We start from the raw sequence: 21,497 nt of genomic DNA on the forward strand, positions 1-21,497 counted from the left end.
TGGTTGGTGTGAGTGGTTGCTATGAATTTCGGGACAAAATTTTCTTAAAGTGGGTAGGTTGTGACAGCCCGTCTCGGATTATTTGTATCGTAGGTGTGAAATGACGATTTTGCCCCTAGTGGTTATGTTTCGTTGTGTGGTTGTTTTGGGGTTTTGGTTGGCTGCATCTGGACCACACACACACACTCATACTCTCATCCTCATCTCCTTCCCTGTCTCGTGTCTCTCTCTCTCTCTTTCTCTTCTTCTTCCTACGAACAAGACCAAAAACCTGTGAAAACGTTGTAGATTAAGGTGGAAAACTATACCTTTGTGTTCATGAGGTTCATAAGAGTTCAACCATACCCATTTCAGGTAGGAAATCCTTCGATTTCACGTCGAACCATAGAACCCCGATTTTGGCCATTGTTCATGCATACGTGAAATGTTGTTTTTCAGGGAATTTGAAGCTTATAGGAAGCTTAGTGAGGTCCTTAGGAAGCTCGGGGTGGTTCGTTGGAAGGTTTTGAACGTTGAGATCATGAGTTGCAAGTTTGGCTGGATTTTGTGAAGTTTCTCCGGCGTGATTCCATGAATTTCAGGGCTTGAAAGTGGTAAGGTTTTGTTTTACTTGTTGTAAGCTTCATTTTGGTACCAATTTTATAGAATTTGGTTGAAAAACGAGTGAGAAACAAAGATTTGAAAATTTCCTGATTTTCCGGCAACGGTGACGATGACGGTACCGGAGGTATGCCGGAGAAGAAGACGGAATATTCCATCAGTTTTGACGGAATATTCTTAACGGTGTTAGGTTAACTTTAACGGAATCTGTTAGTTTTAATGAAATATTCCTGACGGTGTTAACTGACGCCGTTAGTGTGCCTGGCACGTGGCGGCGCGTGGGAGTTCAGAAAATTATTTTAAAAATATGGGGTTGTTCGTGAGGTTGAGTAAATCATGTTGGTGTATTCATGCACCCCATTTGAGCTTTGTATGAGAAGTTATTACCTAGTTTTGGTTATGTGCTTCAAATTAATGTTTTTATAGTTGTTTCGCATATAGGTGAGACCTATTCGAGGACGAGCGCAGTCACTCGAGGCAAGGAGGTTATGACCCTGCTACATACCAGTGAGTGGGCTTTTGGTTTTTCGTATATACCTATATACTTGTGGTTTTTCCCAGAAAATGAAATGAAATGTTTATATGTTTTAAATGCCATGCGTTGCGTTTGCCTATTTATTTATGCATTAGTAGTTGCATATATGTATGTTTGGTGTTGTGAACGCACAGGTAAGTGCCAGGTAAGTTATGGTTTATGTTTGTGATTAGTAGTGATGTGTGATGCCTAGAGAGCTCATAACCTGCAGCCCCGGTGTTAGTGCTCCTGCTCAGAGTAGGGCATAGTTCTTCACATGATGTTCACCTCCTGCACCACACGCTCATCTTGGATCCAAGTTAGGTGAACAGTCCTGTCGTACAGACCACTATAGGTGGTTCCGACTCGTAGGTGACCCGCGATTATTCGCCCAGTCTTCACGTGATCGTAGCACTTCAGCGTATTTATTTACACCCAGTCTTGTCGTACAGACCACTTTAGGTGGGTCCAACCCGTGTGCAAGTATACTTAGTGAGTTGGAGATTTAAGCTCTAGATTCAGCCGTACAGGTCACGTTAGGTGACTCCGGCTGACATATTACATTGCATTCATTGACATTACCTGAGTTACATACATTTTATGTAGAGGCATTAGACATGGCATATTCTGAGCATGTTTTCGATATACGTGTATATTCTATTTTCCTGGAACCTATACAGGTTTTACGGCGAGGGGTTAGAACTTTTAATGATGAAATGATTTTGAAAAGCTTTGTTTTTGCCCACTTACACTTTCTGCTTTGCGCCCCTCCAGGTTCTAGTTTGGATTGCTATTTTGGTGGCTTACGAGGAATTCACGGCATATCCTACAGATTATCACCAGTGTAAGACCCCCTCTGGGTTTGTTTTAGTTAGTGTTTGTTCCTTTGGACTGCACTAGGTTTTCTATGCTCTGAATATTGTTTTTCATACTTACGCTTGTTCGTACTTTTATTATTATTCTTAGCTTCCGCACTGTGCACATGGTTAGGTCACTCTCACGTGACGACCAGCATGCCCTGATTTCGGTCAGGGTGTGTCACTTTCGTGGGCCAAAACATTGTTAAGCTTTTTTATTTATGAAAAACCAAAAAATAATGACGTTTGGCAAGTTTCATTCATCGGGCTAAGTCTGTCAACGTACTTTGCTCAATGGACTCATGTCTTTGAAGAAACATAGATTACCCGACAAAATTATAATTTTTGTTGGGAAAATGTTTGAGCGATAGGTTTTGCTCGACGTGCATTGCCCGACAAAATGTTCTCAAGCAAAATTAGAGCATTTTGTTGGAAAAATTTTATAGGCGACGAAACATTGTTGGGCCCGACGAAATTATTTTGTAGAAGCAGCTTTTTTTTTTTTTTTGTATTGACATTGATAGGAAGAAACCTGCTGGGAGATTTTGGGTATGTTAGGTGATAGGTTTTTCATCACACGCGCAATAGGGTTAAAAACACCTATAATACTTGCAAGAATCACAAGAATATTGGAGTATAAATGGTTCCTAGAAGGTCGTTCTCCACTAGAATTATTAAATAATTCGTAACAAACCAAACTTCAATTAATTATTGTAAAACAAAGATTTGAGTTGATTGATTTTATGACCTAATTAAATAAAAACGAATTTAATAAACTTAAATAGAACAATCTGCAATATTAAGAGAAAAAGAAGGAAATGTTTTTAGAAAATCAAATTTTGAAAGCACTAGGGATCTGCCGTCACCTTAACAATCCTATATAGTTCTTCCAATTACTTATGACCTATACATGCATATTTCGAAGGTTAGGTTTTCCAAATATATGCCTACTTGGACCCCTAAAATAGAGCGTATATCAAACATGCAATCCGTCTGTAGAGATCAAATCTAAACATGCATGACTCATTAAGTTTTGTGAAACCTTTTGAAAAACTGTGCAACCCTTAAGATGTGGTATTCATCCTAAGTTTGCACATATTAATCACAAGAAGCCTTCGTCAATTTCAAGGACAGACCTCCGACCAAAATTGCATCAAATTACTTTTCTAAATATCCTAATGGTCTAGAATCACTAAGACAAATAGATAGTTTAAACTAGTGATTAACAATTCAAAACTTGCATGCATATAATCAAAGGAAAATTGAAGAGAAACTACATATTCATGCTAAGGCTTGTGGCCTCACCCTAGCGAAAAGGGAATTAGTTACGCATATTCCTAATAAAAATTACAAAGTTCTTTATTGAAATATTAAAAGATCGAAAATACCTTGAATGTAAAAGTTGAAAATCTCTACGCTTAACCAATTTCCTCTCTCAATATTGCACGGAGAAGAAGAAGAAAATAGTTAGGGCCAACCAAGCTTATTTAACTTACTAAATCAAATCCTCTTGACAAAAGGTCTTCCAATCGAACTAGAAAACCAAATAAATAAAATAAAATAAGAAACATAACCCTAAATTAAATGGGAAAATTTGCCTAAAATCTGCACAGTCACGTTTGGGCCCATATCTGCTCCAAAACCGGCCCAAAATAGCTAGATTTAAAACTTGGAATATTCTGAACACTTGTCTAGAAGGCCACGAACCCATCAGAGGTCATCTTGACCTTCAAAAATTGCAATTAAGCCCTGAAATGCCACTTTCCAGCACCGTGCATTGCTTCTTTATTCCATCGCCATAAATAACCATTTGGTAGAAAAATCCTAAAATTTGACACGAACATGCCAAGGGACACACGAACGTCCTCCCATTTGAATCACTCCAAAATTCGTCTGTTTGACCATGTTTTGTTGTAAAGGACGTCGAATATCTTATATTGAAAATATAAAGCAAAGTATCAAAATTCTACCAAAATAATTACCAAAACATAGTAAGAATAGGTGAAATACATAATATGAAATTGATTCATCATTACGAATGGTCTCTGCTATCTAATTCACAAGTTCATATCACGTATTGCTTTCCCAATCGAGAGTTTGAGCATTTTGGAGTCCAGAGAAGAGAAGCGCATTTCAATTGAATTTCTATGGATTCTGCAAGTTAGTATAATTTCTGCATTTAGGTTTACAATTTTATGTAGTTTGGATGTGATTCAATTACTTGATTAAATTGGTCAAATTATGAATTTAGTTATGGCATACATCCCATTCTTAAGATTTTGTTAGGCGCTTTAACCATCTTTTTACATGTGGGTTTGGTAAAGAGGATTTGATTTGTTGTCACTTCTGCCCCTCTTTCCTAGAATTTTAACCTATGAAGGAGAGGGAGAGAAAGAAGAGAAGAAAAATTACCCTAAAAATTCTCACATGAACCACATTAACAATTTAACATAGGAGAGGAGGCACATATTCTATGGGTAATTTTATGGAACATTCAACATTGGTGTAAATTCTTGAGAGATAAAAAAAAAGAAAGAATTTGGTACTTCAAGGATTCCCTACGTGTTGTGTTTCTCAACAGGACTCTCCAACTGCTTTTCTTACATTGCACATTTGACTTGGATCGCAAGCGTCTTTTTGATATCTGGGCAGCCATGAACAATGTTCTTTGAGAAAAGGTTGGGGTCAATCGCGACTGAGCAGCTAGTTTTTCCCAAGCAATGTTGTTCAACAACATCCTTGGTTAGGGGGGACTTGCATTTTCCCAAGACGAAGCTGGCACAGACGCCAGCTGGATCTCCGAAGCTTGCAAACTCAACAGCAACAACCTTCTTGTTCTTTGGACACTTGATGTCTGCGGATGTTTTGATAACATCGAATACAGGTTGGAAAATGTTGTCCTTCCTTGCCCATGAATTCACATTCGGTGGATGATATTCATTAATGAAGCTACATATAGTATCTCTGTTGACGATTAGGATCTCCATGTGTTTGGGATTAGCTGGCTCTTCCTCAAATACAACAAGAAGATTTTGTGTTGGCTTAATGAAGGACCTCGGGATATGGTACTTAGATTGAGTTGGTTCCCCGAGAGGAGAGAGGAAGGACATCCAGTGGCGCCCGACACTCTTACCATTCACCCATATCATTCCTTTTCCCATTCCAGTCATTCGAATAGCGACAGGATCATTGCCTTCTGGAGCATCAAAATAAGTCTTGTACCATGTCAAAGCCGGTGTTGTACCTATTGTTTTATGCCATTGAACCTGTTTTGATCCCTCCTTGGTGAACACTTGAAGCTTTCCTCCATTTAGACCTACCTGATGCCCCCATCCGTTTCGTGTGATGTCCAGTGTTCCGGTGTTCAACCTTAGGACTGCTATGAGATTAGGCACTACATACTGATGAGTTCATATTATATTATATATTTTACCCTAATCTTAGTATTAATCTATTAGTTATTTTGGTAGAATTTTGATTCTTTGTTATGTATTTTCAATGTAGGACATTGGACTTCCTCTAGAGCAAAAAGTGATCAAACAGATGAATTTTGGAGTGATTCCAATTGGAGGATGTTCGTGAGTCTTTCAAGATGATTGCATCAAAATTCCATATTTTTCCACCAAGCCGTTTGACCATGGTGATGAAATTAAGGCTCAACGCGCAACTTTCCCAGATTGACATTTCTGGACGTTTTGGGTATTTTGGAGGTCAAGATGGCGTATTTTGAGGAAGATTCCTTCTGAGGATTTTTAGGGGACGTCCTCAGCTTTCAAAAGAGAACTTTTGGGACCAAATTAGAGTTGATTTGGTCAGTCAAAAGTGTGATTTTCTGAGAACTCCGAATTCTAGTTCAAATAGGAAACCTTTTATTTTCTGTTTTATTATTTAATTATGTTTCCTAGTTTTACTCTAAGACCTTTTAGGGTTTTATTTTGTATTAGTATAAATAAGGCTTGTTAGCCATTAGGGTTCTTTACGCAACATAAGAGGGGACAACGCAATACTTTGGCTTTCGAGAGCCTTGACGATTCAAGTTTATTTTCAAGGTGTTTTCTATCCATGTTCTTAATAATATTTTGTTTTATGATTGTTAGTAATTAGTTTCGTTTGCTAGGGTGAGGCCATGAGTCTGAACAAGAATATGTAGTTTCTTTTCAACTTACTTATGATATTATGCATGCAAGTTTTGAATTATTAATCACTATGCTTTAAACTATCTATTTGTCTTAGTGATTGGCCACCATTAGGATATTTGGAAAAGTAATTTGATGCAATTTTGGCGGAGGGCTGTCCCTAAAATTGACTAAGACTTCTTGTGGTTAACATGTATAACTACTTAGGATGGACGACACATCTTAGGAGTTACATAGTTTTTCAAAAGGTTTTCACAAAACTTAATGAGTCTTGTATGTTCACATTCGATCTGGCCACCACGGACGGGTTGCATGTTAGATATACGTTCTATGTTGGAGGTTCCAAGTAGGATATACTCTAGGAAAACCTAACCTTCAAAATATGCATGTATGGTTCGTAAGTAATTTAGAAGAGCCACATAGGATTGTTAGGGTGACGGCGGAACCCTAGCATTCAATCCCTGTGGAGAACGACCTTGCTTGAGCTAATTATACTACAATAACCTTGTTTCTCTTGCAAGTATTTTAGGTGTTTTTAACCCTTTTGCGCAGGTGATAAAAATCCTATCACATACTTGTGCTCCATGTAGGCTCCGCTATCCGGGAGTCCTATTGTCATCGCAAGCAGAGATATCAGGTTGACCCCAGCCTTCAAGGGAACTGGTTTCTCAAAAATAAAGCTCTTCTCCTTATGGCTCCCATGTGCAAAACCAATATATTCACCATTGGTGAATGCGTGCATTGCATGACCAAGACTTGTAATTCGAAGAACAGGTTTAATATTTTCCTTCATGGGCAAATCTTGTGGACTCAACATAAGGCTAGTTGTGTACCATGCATAGTCTGTGGTATCTTTTAACAGGCCCTACAGCTTCAGCGGAGTTGGGTTATTGACTAGTGCTTGAAGAGTGGTAGGAATGGGTTCCAGAGATTTCCTCCGTCTAAGATTGTTAGCAACATTTGATCGAACAAAGTTCCTTGAATTATGTTGCGCAAAGATTCTCTGAGTGTTGAAAACCATAGTCTTGCAATTTGGGAGGATGCTAATGGAATGTGGTGGCAAGTAATAATCCACACCCCTCCAATTAACAATTGCTTCAGTTTTGAAATTGTTGTTTGTCATGAAAGCAACATAGGTGTATGTTGCCGACATCTCATAGAAATGAACCTCGACATTTGCGCTAATCTTTTGGACTCCCGGAACTACCCAGAGCAAAGTCTTCCTGGAAAGCTTCAAAGCCTTGTGCAAGTCCTTGAGGTGACTCCACTTGGGATCCCTTGGCAAAACATATTCATCGAGAGGAGCTTCGTCATAGTAACGGGTGGTTATGAAAATAGAACTTGTTCTTCCAAAATTTGTGCCACCATGGTACATATAGTAGTTTGTTAGAGCTCCGTTCTTTGAGAAATAGTGTGCAACGGAAAATGCAATATCCTCTACCGCTCTTTGCGAAGGAGGGTTACCAAATACTTTGCATTGAGCAGTCCAATTCTCAGCCCATAGAGATGGCTTGTTAGGTTTATTAGGGCCTATGAAAGTATCTCTGCACTGCATTCCGTTGCAAGTATTAATCACCGGATCAGGAACGTCCTTCTGCTTGCACATGATCCATGGCACTCCGATGTTTTGGTTCACCGCAATCTCTGCTACCCACATCACGTAATTGTTTCCCAATTCTCTATATGCAAGCTGGACCATGTTATACTCATTTTCAATCTACGCCAAAATAATCAGGCCTCCTTGTGAAGCAAATAGCTTCGCCTCTCTCAACCTATTCACAATCATATCCACATAATTCTTCATATGGTACTTGTATGCTGTGTTATCAGAGCGGAATATGATTTCAGGGACCTCCCTTAGCCAATATGGAAGTCCTCCGTGGTTCCATTCGGCTTGGATGAACGGCCCAAGCCTAATGGTAGCATACATTCCATTTTCCTACACAAGCTTGATGAACTGCACCACATCATAGTTTCCTTCAAAGTTAAACTGCCCTTGCACAGGCTCATGAATGTTCCAAAACACATAAGTTTGAATCACATTCAAGCCTCCGCGTTTGGCCTTCTCAAGAATATCAGGCCACATTTCTGTCGTGCTTCGCATGTAGTGGATTGAACCCGAAAATAGAAGCTCGTGCTTCCCATTGATAATCAGTGACCTTCCATCATATGTCACGGGGCCAACCTGCTGCAATGATTGATTTTGATACTGACGATGATGATGACCACGGTGGGCATGATGTCCACGGCCTTTAGCATGGGCAGCTACCGAAGCTGCTGAGACTAGAAAGGAAATAAGAGCAATTAAGAGCAATTGTTTTGATACCGCCATTGTCGTAGTTTGGTTTCGACAAGAAACTTATTCCTTCCTTAGAAGGAGGTGGGAACCAAGAAACTTGTTCTTTGAAAGTGCGAGAAGAGGGTGATAAAAATAAAGGGCGTCGAGAGTATTCGGTTAAGATCTGTTGGTCTTTTTTGCTTTGCAAAGCAATTGCTTTGATGTTAATTAGTCAGTCATTGATATGTTTGTAACTTGTAACAATTTCTAAAACTATTTTCTTTTGAACTTAGTTTCCATGTTCTTTGTGATTTTACAATTTTTTAGCTTCTTGGTTTTGAGAAAACAAAATATTTGCTGGCACAACTTTGTAACTAATCACCTATGGCAATGGCAGTGTTGTATTTTTTGTTTTGTTTATATTTATTTTATTTTATGTTATTTTTTGTGAATTTTCATGGGAAAGGACCAAAGAGTTTTGTTGATGCTTTATGATGAGTCGATATTATATTACATATTTTACAATTTTAGTTTATTGTGGTTATTTTTTTAGAGGAATTTTGATACTTTGAATTGTATTTTTAATATATAAGATTTCCGACTTCCTCTGGGGCAAAACGTGATCAAATGAATGAGTTTTGGAGTAATTTCAATTGGAGGACGTTCGTGAGTCATTTAGCTGAAAGGAAGAGAATACTTTATGTCATACCCCAATCCCGACATACGTCCATGATCGACATGTGGCATCACCAAATACCCGTATCTCTAACATACCCTGCCTCCAGGATATGGGCAAAGCATGACTTGAGATCCAACTGCGTAATAATTTTTCATATATCTTATGGCTGCATCTAACCTCCTCGTTAGACTGCCTACATATCCTAAACAGGGATCAAGCCATTCGTAATTCATCTTTCAATACACTTGAACAATCATCACATAAATCACTATGTCTCAACATAATACCACACAACAAGCATGCAACATCACGAGGAACATTCGATGAAGTGCAACATAAATCTCTAGCCATATTGGTCAACAAGTCTAATCATAATGACAACAATCACAACCAACATCATTCCACAATCACATCAATCAATAAAACATACTTGTAAACACGAATATTCCTGCGATGAATGAAATAAGAACACGTGTGCAAAATATATTTTGTATTAATTTTAGGGTTACAATCTCTTTTACAATTTGATCCTCTAATTCTATCTTCGTAAGGTGTAGATTTGTTAATGAGTTGTTGATCCAAAAGGCCGTCGGGGCTTGATCTTAGGATGAACGATGATGAACGGATCTTCAAGGGCCTTCGGCGCTTGGTCTTGATGAACAGTTGTGTAGATTTCTTCAAGGGCCTTTGGGCTTGAACTTGATGAACAAGGATGAACAAATCTTCAAGGGCCTTCGGGGCTTGATCTTGATGAACAGTTGTGTGGATTTCTTCAAGGATTTGACGAAGAACAAAGAGAGCTTTCTTGATCCTTCGGGATTCTTGGGAATTTGGGAGGTTGGATGCTTGAAAGCTTTTAGAGTTTCAAAGCTTCAAGGATTTGGGGGATTCTCTTCCAATTTGGGAGTTGAGAAATGTATATGTATCCTCCTTTGATCCCTTGATGGAGAAGCCTATTTATAGACTTTGAGAATGAACCACCACCATCTTTTTTTTTTTTTTTGGTGAAGTGGATGATGTAGGTGAAATGAGTGGAGGTTGTAGGTGAATTAAGTGATGATGTAGGTGAAATGAGTGGGGGTTGTAGGTGAAGTAAGTGATGATGTAGGTGAAATGAGTGGAGGTTGTAGTTGAAGTAAGTGTATGATGTAGGTGAAATGAATGGAGGTTGTAATTTTAATGCATTGGTCAACATTTATTTCACTGAAATTTTGATGTCTACAAATGCCCCCACTTCAAGGTGCGTCGTAGGCATGTTCTTGTCATGTGTAGGAGATGCATTTTGAAGTCCCTTAATGTAGATGTCGATCCAAGGGCCTTCAAGGCTTGATCTTGAAATGGACTTGAAATTTCTTCAAGGGCCGCTGATGCTTGATCTTGAATTGGGCTGAAAGTTTTCTTCAAGTGCTATTGAGGCTTGTTCTTGAATTTTGTTTGAAATTTCTTCAAGGGTCGTCGAGGCTTGATCTTGAATGAAATTGGACCACAAGGAGATTCACATGGTATATGATCTTTGGCTTTGGTAGTGGATGAATCGACACGTATTTTGTTGCGCTTGTTGACTTTCCGCAATTTTGATCTTGAACTGGGTTGGAGGATTTTCTAGTTTTCTCCAATTGTTGACTTTCCACAGGCTTATTCTTGAATTGAGATGGGGGGTTTCTTCTGCCAAACTTGCACCAAATGTCTGAATTTACTCCTTTTATGTGGAGCTGAATTTGATTCAAGGGTGGTGGACACTTGATTTTGAATTGAACTTGTGATTTCTTCAAGGGCCATCGAGGCTTCTCAAGCTCTTCGATTAGAGTAATGATGTTGAGCTTGGATTTGACTTAGACTCCTCCGTCTGGATTATGCAGTTCTGCAGAGAAGGGCATTATGCTATAGTGATTTGTTATAGCTCATCATGTTGCATTCTTCTTTGCTTGTTTCTTTTTCATGGTAGAAGTGGTGCCCAACCTTTTGCATTTAAATGTTCCTTCTGAGCATCACTTCTTAGCGACTCAGCCATGCTTGGCAACTTCAATGTAAAGAGCCAACATCATATCAACTGTCCTTGGAGTATTCGCTAAGGAAATTCGAGACCCATCAACAGTTGAAGACGAGCACTTGAGAGCAATGCTAGGTAAGCCACAAGGCAAAGGTTCCGGGCAATCAGTTTCAGATCGGAAGTTTGATTTCGGGTTCCAACTGATTGCTTTCTTTCTCCTTGTCTTGCAGGTAAGAGCATGGGCAAAGGAAAAGACAGGAAAAAAACATGATATAAGATACATTTTCTTTCAACCCTAATGATATGAGATACTTTTGCTTTTGAAGAAGTGGCTGATGAATCAGCACATGTATTTGTTGCGCTTGTCTCCACATGCTTAGATGTGTCATTTTTGCTTGCCTTATCTGTTCTCCAGGCATCTAGTATCCTATCTGGAAGTACATTAGCAGCTCAAGATGAGTATTTGAGAGTGATGCTTGGTAAGCAATCAGGGAAAGGGTTCCAGGCAGTCGATTCCTGACGGGAAGCTTGATTCCAAGTGCCGAGTGATCGCTCTCTTTCTCCTTGTCCTGTAGGGAAGAACAAGAACAAAGAAAAGAACAGGGGGAAGGCATGCTATGAGATACTCTTACTTTCGACCCTGATGATATGAGATACGTTTGCTTTGGTGTTACCTAGTTAAAAAGGTGTTTTCAGGGGGGAAGAAAATTGAGTATGTTGAGAGGTTTGGTTGCAGATGCATTCTTGGCAAGGAATAAGAGTCAGGTGTTTTGGAAGTGTGTCTTGCCATGGAGGATGAAGGTCGACATATATAAGGATTTTCCAATAGCAGGTAGTGGTGAGGGTGCAGCCTTGTCACCTACACTTGTCGGCAAAAGTGTGGTAGTTGGAATAGTGAACTTCACGTGTTTTCAACTTTGTTAGAGATCTTTGACAAAGTTGCATGTGTTATCCGACAAGATGAGGTCGCATCTGAAAAGTGTTGGCAGACTTTATGCAGGAAAATCCGGCTTTTGAAATTCGGAGAGTGGTGTCTCTTCGATTTTTGAATTGGTGGCTGCGTTTCCTCTGCTTTTATAAAGGTATTGATCACATCCAACATGCACACTTTGAAGATTGCCCGCTCGTGAAAATTTTCTTTGGTGTATTTATGAGATTTTACTCCATCCTACCCTTTTCTTTTACCATTTTTTTTTTTTTTTTTTTTTTTTGAAAATGGCCTACCCGTCTAATATTTGCTTAGATTTGAGTCTCGGAAGCCATATAGGCGCACCACATCAAGGTAATATATGGCACATATCCTTCTTATCTTCGAATGGCCCTCTTACAGTTGAAGACTTCGTGATGAGGGATGCAACAACGGCTATAGTAGTAGCTAGGAACATCCTTACTCCTAGAGATAATAAACTGCTTTCAAGATGGTCTGATGAGTTGGCTGTCCAAGACTCCCTGGCTCTCAGTGTCTAGTGCGCAGGCTCTATGTCTAATATGGGCCAACGTCTACTTGCTCGAACTCGCCAAGTTGAATCATTGACGGCCGAGGTGGCAAATCTTAAACAAGAGATCAGACAACTCAAGTGCGAGAATAGAGATTGGCACATGCTTGCAAATAATTATTTGACAAGCATGAAGAGGAAGCTTGATTAGCTGCAGGATTCTGAAGGTCGGATTCAAAGTGACCATCAGAGGTTTGTGGTTGCATTCCAGAGGCACATTTTTCCTTTGTCATCTGGAGTTCGACCAAGTATTAGGGCCCCGAATAATCAACCTCCAGTGCCTCTTCTTCCTGGAGTTCCGCCAAGTGCTAAGGCATCACGTGAGCAACTTTTGTGAAGGCTCCGTCTTTTTTCTTTCTTTCCTGTTTTTTTTTTTTTTTTTTTTTTTACATATTTGTAATTTCTCAGAGATATTAATAGACTGCCTTTATTTCATTCGGTGTATTGTGCTAAATACAAATAAAACACATATCTCACTAAGATGTGTTACTTCCCTTTATTTATTTATTTATTGTTTAAATCATATTTTCAAAATGGTGCTGTGCACCATCCCATCACCTTTCTTTTTTTAGATGGTGCCTGATGCACCATCCTCCCCCTATTTTCTACTTTTCACTTATTCTGTCGCCACCACCCCTTTTCTTTTTTTCCTTTTGACTTGCTAATAGTAGCATGCATCTTCTTTGTGTGTGTGTGTGTGTGTGTGTGTGTGTGTGTGTATTTCGATGATGAGTATGGTAGAATGACACTATTGGGTTCCTTGATGGGCTTCCTCATTGCACCGCATTCTTCTCCGCATGCGGACCATTTTTTATTTGCAAAGTCACCGCACTGCATTCTTCTCTGCATGCGGATCACTGTTTGCACAGTCACCGCCCTACATTCTTCTCTGCATGTAGGTCATTGTTTGCACAGTCATCGTACCTCTTTTGCTTATGCGGGTCAGTAACACTCGGGAGATCATTATGCTTATATAGGACTGCACAGTCACTGCACTACATGCAAACTAGTTTCATTTGCAACTGTTAAGACCATCTTACACACACACACACACATATAGGGCACCGCATGGCACTGCACAACCACTGCACCTGCTTGCTAGCTTGCATCCCGACTGCCTTGTCCTGCCATCCCACGCTGCTGCTGACTGCAATTGCAACTGCATACACTGCTTCCTCGCAGCACTGCGTTCTCCGCGTCTACCACATGTTGAACTCGGTGCTGGATAAAAAGAGTGGCTGCGAGTGTAGGTTCAAACAGCAAGGCCGAGTTGCTTTCCCCATCTTCAACCGTTGCAGCTTCATGCTTGTTTCTTCAAGTTCATCTTTGTTGTGACCCCCCTCTTTATTTATTTATTTATTTATTTATTTTATACGTCGAATGAGTCCACCTTTTGCATGTGCTAAGCTCTGGCGATAGTTTTTTTATTTTTTATTTTCTTTGTTTTTGCTGGGCACCATGTGAATGTATATCCGAGCAAGTGAACCACATGTGGTTTTGGGGAAAAAGTATCCAATGCCTACTGCCAAGGCCTTAGTCAATCACATGGCTCTTATGATTTTGACTAGTCATGTTTATATATATATATATATATATATATATATATATATAATATGTACACGTTTGTTTTTTTTTTTTTTTTTTTTTGTTTTTGGTACTCAGCATATTGGTGGGTTTCCTTGTTGTTTTGACAGAGGTTTTTTGCTCGTGGTTGCAGTTAGTGGTGGAGTGAGCAGGACACGGGTGTACCTGTGCTCTTTGCTGCTTAGTGCTTATGCAAGAGATTGCAACAGGGTTTCGCTGTGTAGTGCCTTTTGATCAAAGTTTTCCCTCAGTGGTGCACTGCATTGTGGTGCTCTGCAAAAGACTGCAGCAAGGCTTCGCTGTGTAATGCCTTTTGGTCACAGTTTTTTCCTTGGTGGCGACGTCGCCGTGCGGTGCAAGAAACTGCTTGCGTAATCACTGCGAGGTTGCGTAGTGCGATTGCGTAGCATTTTGGTTTTCTTTGCCACTATAGTATGCCTTGAAGCACCATTCTACAGCTGTCCTCTTTGCCGTGCACATTGACCTTGCTGCTTGTTGTGGGCTTTTTACCGCTGCTGCTTGGAGCTTGTTGTAATGCTTCCCTTTTTACCGTGTGGTGCTGTGCAAAAGATTGCAGCGGGGTTTCGTTGTGTAGTGCCTTTTGGTCACAGTTTTATGTGCAAAAGACTGCAGCGAAGTTTCGCTGTGTAGTGCCTTTTAGTCAAAGTTTTCCCTTGGTGGTGACGTTTCGATGTACATTGACCTTGCTACTTGTTGTGGGCTTTTTGATGTTGCTGCTTGGAGCTTGTTGATGTCATCCATGTTGTGGAACACGACGTGGTCTGTGAGGAAGTGGGAGGGGAGATGGAAGCATCACGACTTCAAGGTGTCATACATACAGCCTATTCCTTGAGATCTTATACAAACCAGTTTCAATACACCCCCTCAAGCTGGATCAAGGGGATTGATTGATCCAAGCTTGCACAACAAACGCTAAAACTGAGTGGAGTCTAGTGTTTTTGTGAATAAATCAGTAAGTTGATTGTGGCTGTGTGTGAACACGGTGTCTATCACCTTGGATTGAACTTGTGCAAGAATATAATGGTAGTCAACTTCAATATGTTTGGTCCTTTCATGGAACACTGAATTGGAGGCAATATGCATGGCAGCTTGGTTATCACGATACAAGGACATAGGTGCCATGTTTGTGAATCCAAGCTCGGAAAAAAAAAAGACCTTTCAACCATATCAGTTCATAGGTTGTTGCTACTGTGGCCCTAGTCAGCTTTTGCACTAGATCGAGCAATAACATTTTGTTTCTTGCTCTTCCAAGTGACAAGATTCCCTTCAATAAATGTGCAAAAACCTATTGTGGATTTTCGATCAAGGGCATTTCTAGCCCAGTTAGCATATGTGTAGGCCAAAATGTGATTTGATCCACTGTTCTTCATAATTATCCCATCACATACTGAGCCCTTGAGATATCGAAGTATTTTATTGACGATTTCCCAGTGAACTAAAGTAAAAGAGTGCATGAACTGACTAGCAAGGCTAACTGAATATGAGATATTAGGCCTAGTAATGGTGAGATAAATAAGTTTCCCAACCATTTGCTGATAAACACTGGGGTCCGAGAGAGGTTCACCTTTCTATGCCACTGAAGCTTGCTAACTAAGGGTGTTCGAGCTGGTTTGTACTTCATCATGTTAGCTTCATCTAGAAGATCGAGAACATACTTTCTTTGATTAAAAAACAATCCCTTTGAAGAAGTAGCCACCTCAATTCCAAGAAAGTATTTCAAAGGGCCCAAGTCTTTAATGGCAAATATTTGGTGAAGTGGCTGCTTAAGTGCCTTGATTTCACTCATATTGTCACCTGTAATAATTAGGTCATCAACATATATATGCACAACTAATTTGCCAGCAATACCATTTTGAACAAACAAAAAAGAGTCAGCATGACTCCTTTTGAATCCTGCAGCTTCAAGGACTAAACTAAGCTTTGAATACCAAGCTTGAGGGGACTGTTTGAGACCATATATGGCTTTGTGAAGTCTGCAAACCTTGTTGGATTCCTTTTCTCTTGGATGACCCGGGGGCAACTTCATATACACTTCTTCTTCAAGATCTCCATGAAGAAATGCATTCTTCACATCCATTTGGAATAAAGGCCATGCATTATTGACTGCCACATACACCAATACCCTCACAATGTTCATTTTGGCAACTTGAGCAAAGGTCTCCTTGTAGTCAATTCCATAGGTTTGTGTAAAGCCTTGAGCTACTAACTGTGCCTAGTGTCTCTCAATGCTTCCATTGGAGTTAAATTTGGTCTTATAATCCACCTACTTCCCACTGCCTTTTTGCCATTTGGAAAATCCCCCACACTCCATGTCTAGTTGTCATTCAGAGCTTGAAGCTCTTTAGTTATAGCATCTTGCCACTCAGGCATGTAGGTGGCTTCATGAAAATTCCTTAGTTTGAAAGTGTGGGACAATTTGTTAAGGAAAGAAGCATGAGAAGATGAGAATATATGATAAGAAATGGCTGCAGAGCTAGGATGCCCTGCAATGTAAGTAATGTACTCTTGTAACCTCACTGGTGGATGTCTATCTCATGTAGGATTTCTTCTTGGTGCACGTATAGCTTGCTAATTTGGTTGAGCTTCGGATGGTCCAGAGGAGCTTGGTACTGCATCACTTACACTCTGAGTGGGTTGAGAATTCTCAATGCTAATATGAGTAGGGGTGAGTTCAAGAACTTCTGCTGGAGTAGGCAATGGAAATAGGTCCATAAGATCTTCCCTATTGGGATTAGTCTCCAAACCTTTGTGGAATATTCCTCAAATCGTACATCTCTAGAGACTGCCAGCTTCCCAGTGTTAGGGTTGTACACTTTGTAACCCTTTTGAGAACTGGAGTATCCCATAAACACACATTTGACAGCTCGAGGGTCGAGTTTATCACGATGGAGAGCTTGAATGTGCACATAACAAGTACAAGCAAAGGTCCTAAGGTGAGACAAGTCTATAGATCTGCCCTTCATGACTTCAAAAAGAGATTTAGTATTCAACACCCGAGTTGGCAGTCTATTAATGATGTAAGTGGTAGTGAGTAGGGCTTGAGACCAAAATTTCTTGGGATCATTCATTTGGATCATAAGTGATCGAGTCTTCTCCAATAAGCCTCGATTCTTTCTCTCTGCCACATCATTTTGTTGTGGCGTACCAACACAGCTAGTTTGATGCAAAATGCCATGATTGCTCAAGTAATTACTCATGTTATTGGAAGTGTACTCGGTGCCATTATCTGATCTTAACATATATAACTTAGATGAAAAATTGATTGGTGATTAGATTGTGAAAGTCCTTAAAAGCATCAAACAAATCACTTTTAAGTTTTAAAAGATACAATCAAGTCACTTTAGAATAGTCATCAACAAATGTAACATAATATCTATACCCATCAAAGGATTCCACACAAGAAGGACCCCATATATCTAAGTGAACAAGTTCAAAAAGTCTACTGGTTCTAGAATTAGAGGAGACAAAAGGGAGACTAGTGGCTTTTGACATTTGACAAGTTTCACACTCAAGTGTGTTTTTACAAAAAATGGGAAACAACTTGGTCATCACAGGTTCTGAAGGATGGGCAAGGCGTTGGTGCTAGAGTTGGTGTTTCTGAACTTGACTTAAGTTGACACTGAGCCTTTTGACAAAATTGGACTCCTTTAAGAGATAGTAAAGTCCATTTAAGAAGAACCCTTCACCAATCTTCTTCTGAGTAACTCAGTCCTGAAACACAACATTGTGAGAGGAAAATATGGCAAGGCAGTTTAAAGCTTTTGTGATTTTACCTATTGACAAGATCTGAAAAGGAAAAAAAGGTACATAGAGAGCAGTGGAATCAGTATGCTCACTCAGCAATCTAATCTTTCCTTTCCCTAGAATAGGTTCCCCTTTCCCATTGGCAACAGACACATAAATTGGATCAATAGTTTTTTGAAATTCATGGAGACTATAGGGCTTATTAGTTATATGATCAATGGCACCAGAGTCAATAATCCAAAAATCCTGTGTAACATTCACATTAAGAGCAATGGAAATGGCACTGATAATACCTGGAATATTACCTTTTGATGTGCTCTTTGAGTCAGCCAAGAATCTAGCAAATTTCCCTAGCATTAAAGTAGGGTTTTCAGTCGTCACTTCATCAGGCTCACTGCTTCCTTGCTTCTTTTGAAGAAAAGCTGCAAACTCATTGATCAAGGACATAGGATTTGTTGAAAAATTGGCCATCCCATCAGCTGGGGAACAAGCTGAGTGAAATGCTTTTGGAGTGACTCTTCCCTTCCTATCTTTGATCATCCTGCCTTCCCTATCAAACTTAGGCTTCAACTCTGGATAAAGAATCCAACAGTTTTCTCTCAAATGTCCTTTCATGTTGCAATAAGAACATTTCTAGTCTGCCTTCTTCCTAAGCACCCTATCACCCGTTGCTTTGTGATTTGTCGTGAAAACCTTAGCCTCAGAGTTGGATTTGGGCTCAACGTTCATCACTCTTCGTTGAGTTTCCTTTCTCTGGACAGCATGACACACACTAGTAAAGGAGGGCAGCTCTGGAGTCATTAACAAATGACTATGCATGTCTTCATACCCAGCTCCCAAGCTTGCCAAGAGTTGAAACACCCTGTCTTCATTAGCCCTCTTTAGTAGCACATCAGAATCAGTCATGTGTGGACGGTACATATGAAGTTCATTCCACATGGATTTCATACTTCTAAGGTGTTGAACAAAGGAGAGGTCACCTTGCTTTAAACTAGCAACACTCTTCTTTAGTTGAAAGATGAAAACTGAGTTGTTTCGGCTGCCATACATGTCCTTAACAGACTTCTACAGGAGAAGGGAAGTCTCTGAGTAGCTGAAAAGCTCATACAGTTTTGGCTCCATGGAGTTAAGTATCCAGGACATTACCAACTGATCAGTGGTGTGCCATGCATCATAGGTTGGTGAAGTGGATTTTGGGGGCTTAGAGCTTTCGTTGATAAACCCTAGCTTCGACCTTCCTCCTAGAGCAAGTGACACAGCTCTTGACCATGAAAGGTAGTTGAACTCATTCAGTAACACTGAGCAGAGTCATTGTTTTGGGTTGTTCTCACCCCCTTGAGTTAAGTTGGGGGATGAGGATGAGGCATTATCAGCACTAAATGCATTTTCTTCTGCCATCTCTATCGATGTTGAGCAAACAAAGAAGTAAAAAAAAAAAAAAAAAAAGGACAGAGTCAGGACCTTATGGTTCCTGCACTGATACCATGTTGAGTTTTGGTTTTAAATATTTGTTGTATATTTCATTGTAAGGATTACAAGGAAAATTAGGCAACTCTTATAGAGAGCCAAAAAGAAAGCTAGAAGAAAAAGTAAGCTAACAATTCCAACACAATCCCTAAAATCTACCTTAACAAGAGGAAAAGCCAAAACCTAATTACAAGGAAAGAAGTTTCTACAAGCAACTAAGAAAGGTTGACAAAAAGAGGTAAGGTGAATGACAAGGTATGGGAAGTCATGAAAGTAGGGTTAAGACCATCACTTTAGCCTATAACTTAGCTAAAGTGAGGATGACAACCCATACATACAACCCATCCCTTGAGATCATGTACAAACCGGTTTCAATAGTAGTAGCCAAGTTCAAATGCAAATGTTTAGTTTCCTTAACCATTCAGCTTACGAGCCGAAGCTCAAGGAAATGAGGGGGCTATGTTTGGACCCAAAATTACATCATCAGCCCATGCAATCAAGGCCGTTAGGTGGGCATAACTCCCAACCGTCAGATGAAAAGTGAATTACATAAAATTTTAATAAATTTCACGATAATTATTCTGATATCAAGATGTTATCCATTAGAGTGATTATCTTGGAGTTTATGTTAAAATATTTTGACATCAACAAATAGACTTTTTCTCCAACATGATTATAGTTATATTTCATCTTATCATGTGGTCTACTGTAGATAGAAGTCTAATTTCATTAATGATAGACTCGATGGGGTTCAACTTGAGGAGGCATTTGTAATATTTTCACTTGGCCGGTCAAATGGGGATATGCCATGTGAGTTATATCATGCATGGGATGAGCAGGAGATAAGGATGGCATACCATGAACTATTGGAATTGTTTCCCAGAGTCATTATCATGCATGCACATGGTCCAGTATTTGAATTTTTGAGCCTGGCTAGCACTGATTCCGGTTGTGATAATTATTAGCAAGGGGATTGCCTTATCAAGAGTTAAAATGTGGCAGTGGTATTGCGTATTAGCACTGGGAGGAGGTGGTAGAGTTGCAATTGGAGTCCACAAAATTATCAACCGCGTACTCGTCCCTATAAATATAGGACATCGTGCAACATTTCAAAGCCTCTCCAATTGAACACACAAACTGCCCTTCGCAAACTCTTGCTCTACACGAAACCTCTCAACAACCTTGAGATTTTTTTATTTTCTTTTTCCGCCGACATATCTTTAGTTTGGATAAACAGCACTGGAGTCGTAGAATCAGCCGATCAAGGAGCACCTTCAGTTTCGATAAACAACACTACTTCTTGGTCGACTGATTACCTATCCAAGTCTCAGTCGACATGAATTTTCAAGTCCTTGTTGGTAAAGGTCATCTCATTAGCCTTCTCGGTGAAGTGAGGTGTTACAAGTTACTACATTCGGCACATTGAAAGCCGAATTTGATATTGAACTTTGCAGAACTAGCAGCAAGATCAAGAAGTCAGCGGCGCGCCCAACGTGACATCAACACATTTAACTCCTCGGACGAGCTCAGCCAACGAGTTGGTATGCCCCGCACACAACCAAAAGACGTAGTTAGCTTATTGATTACTCGGCCTGTGCACCACGTAGGCTTAGTAGTTTTTAGGGTTAACACATACATAACAAAAATTATTTTCTAGGGTTCCAAATTTCAAATTTTGTTTCCGGAATCAAGTTTGCTGTCAACTTTTGCAGAAGTAACCACTTTGAACTCACTCCAATCAAGGAACCACCAGATTTTTCTCGTGTAAGCAACTGCTAACCCTCAAACCAAAGATGGCTGAATGTTGAACTACACTGAGCCCAAAGACAAGAACCATACCAATACTCTGACTGGGTTTTGAAATGGAAACAAAGTTTTCGAACGCTACCAAAGTTTTGAATGAGCATGAACTTAGAGTGAGAAGGAGATTTTTGGGAGGAGAAGAAATTTTTTTGGTTTCAACTGTTGCTTCTGGGTTTGAACTGTTGTAGTCGTGGGAGAGAGGGGGAGAGTCTAATTCCCTATTTTTTGAATTTTCACGGGTACCGTTTTCATTAACTTATTTGTCTTTCTCAATCTGGTCTCACACCAAGTCTTTTCTGATAGATTCATTTTTAGCCGTTCAAATTTA

The 21,497-nt window shown here is 39.8% G+C and overlaps 1 pseudogene; it reads right to left on the reverse strand.

Moving 5' to 3' along the window:
* Nucleotides 1-4,571: 4,571 nt before the first annotated feature.
* On the reverse strand, nucleotides 4,572-8,439 carry LOC137735952 (beta-galactosidase 13-like; annotated as a pseudogene).
* Nucleotides 8,440-21,497: the final 13,058 nt, after the last annotated feature.

Source organism: Pyrus communis, chromosome 6, assembly GCF_963583255.1.
Source record: "Pyrus communis chromosome 6, drPyrComm1.1, whole genome shotgun sequence".
Classification (NCBI taxonomy): Eukaryota; Viridiplantae; Streptophyta; class Magnoliopsida; order Rosales; family Rosaceae; genus Pyrus; species Pyrus communis.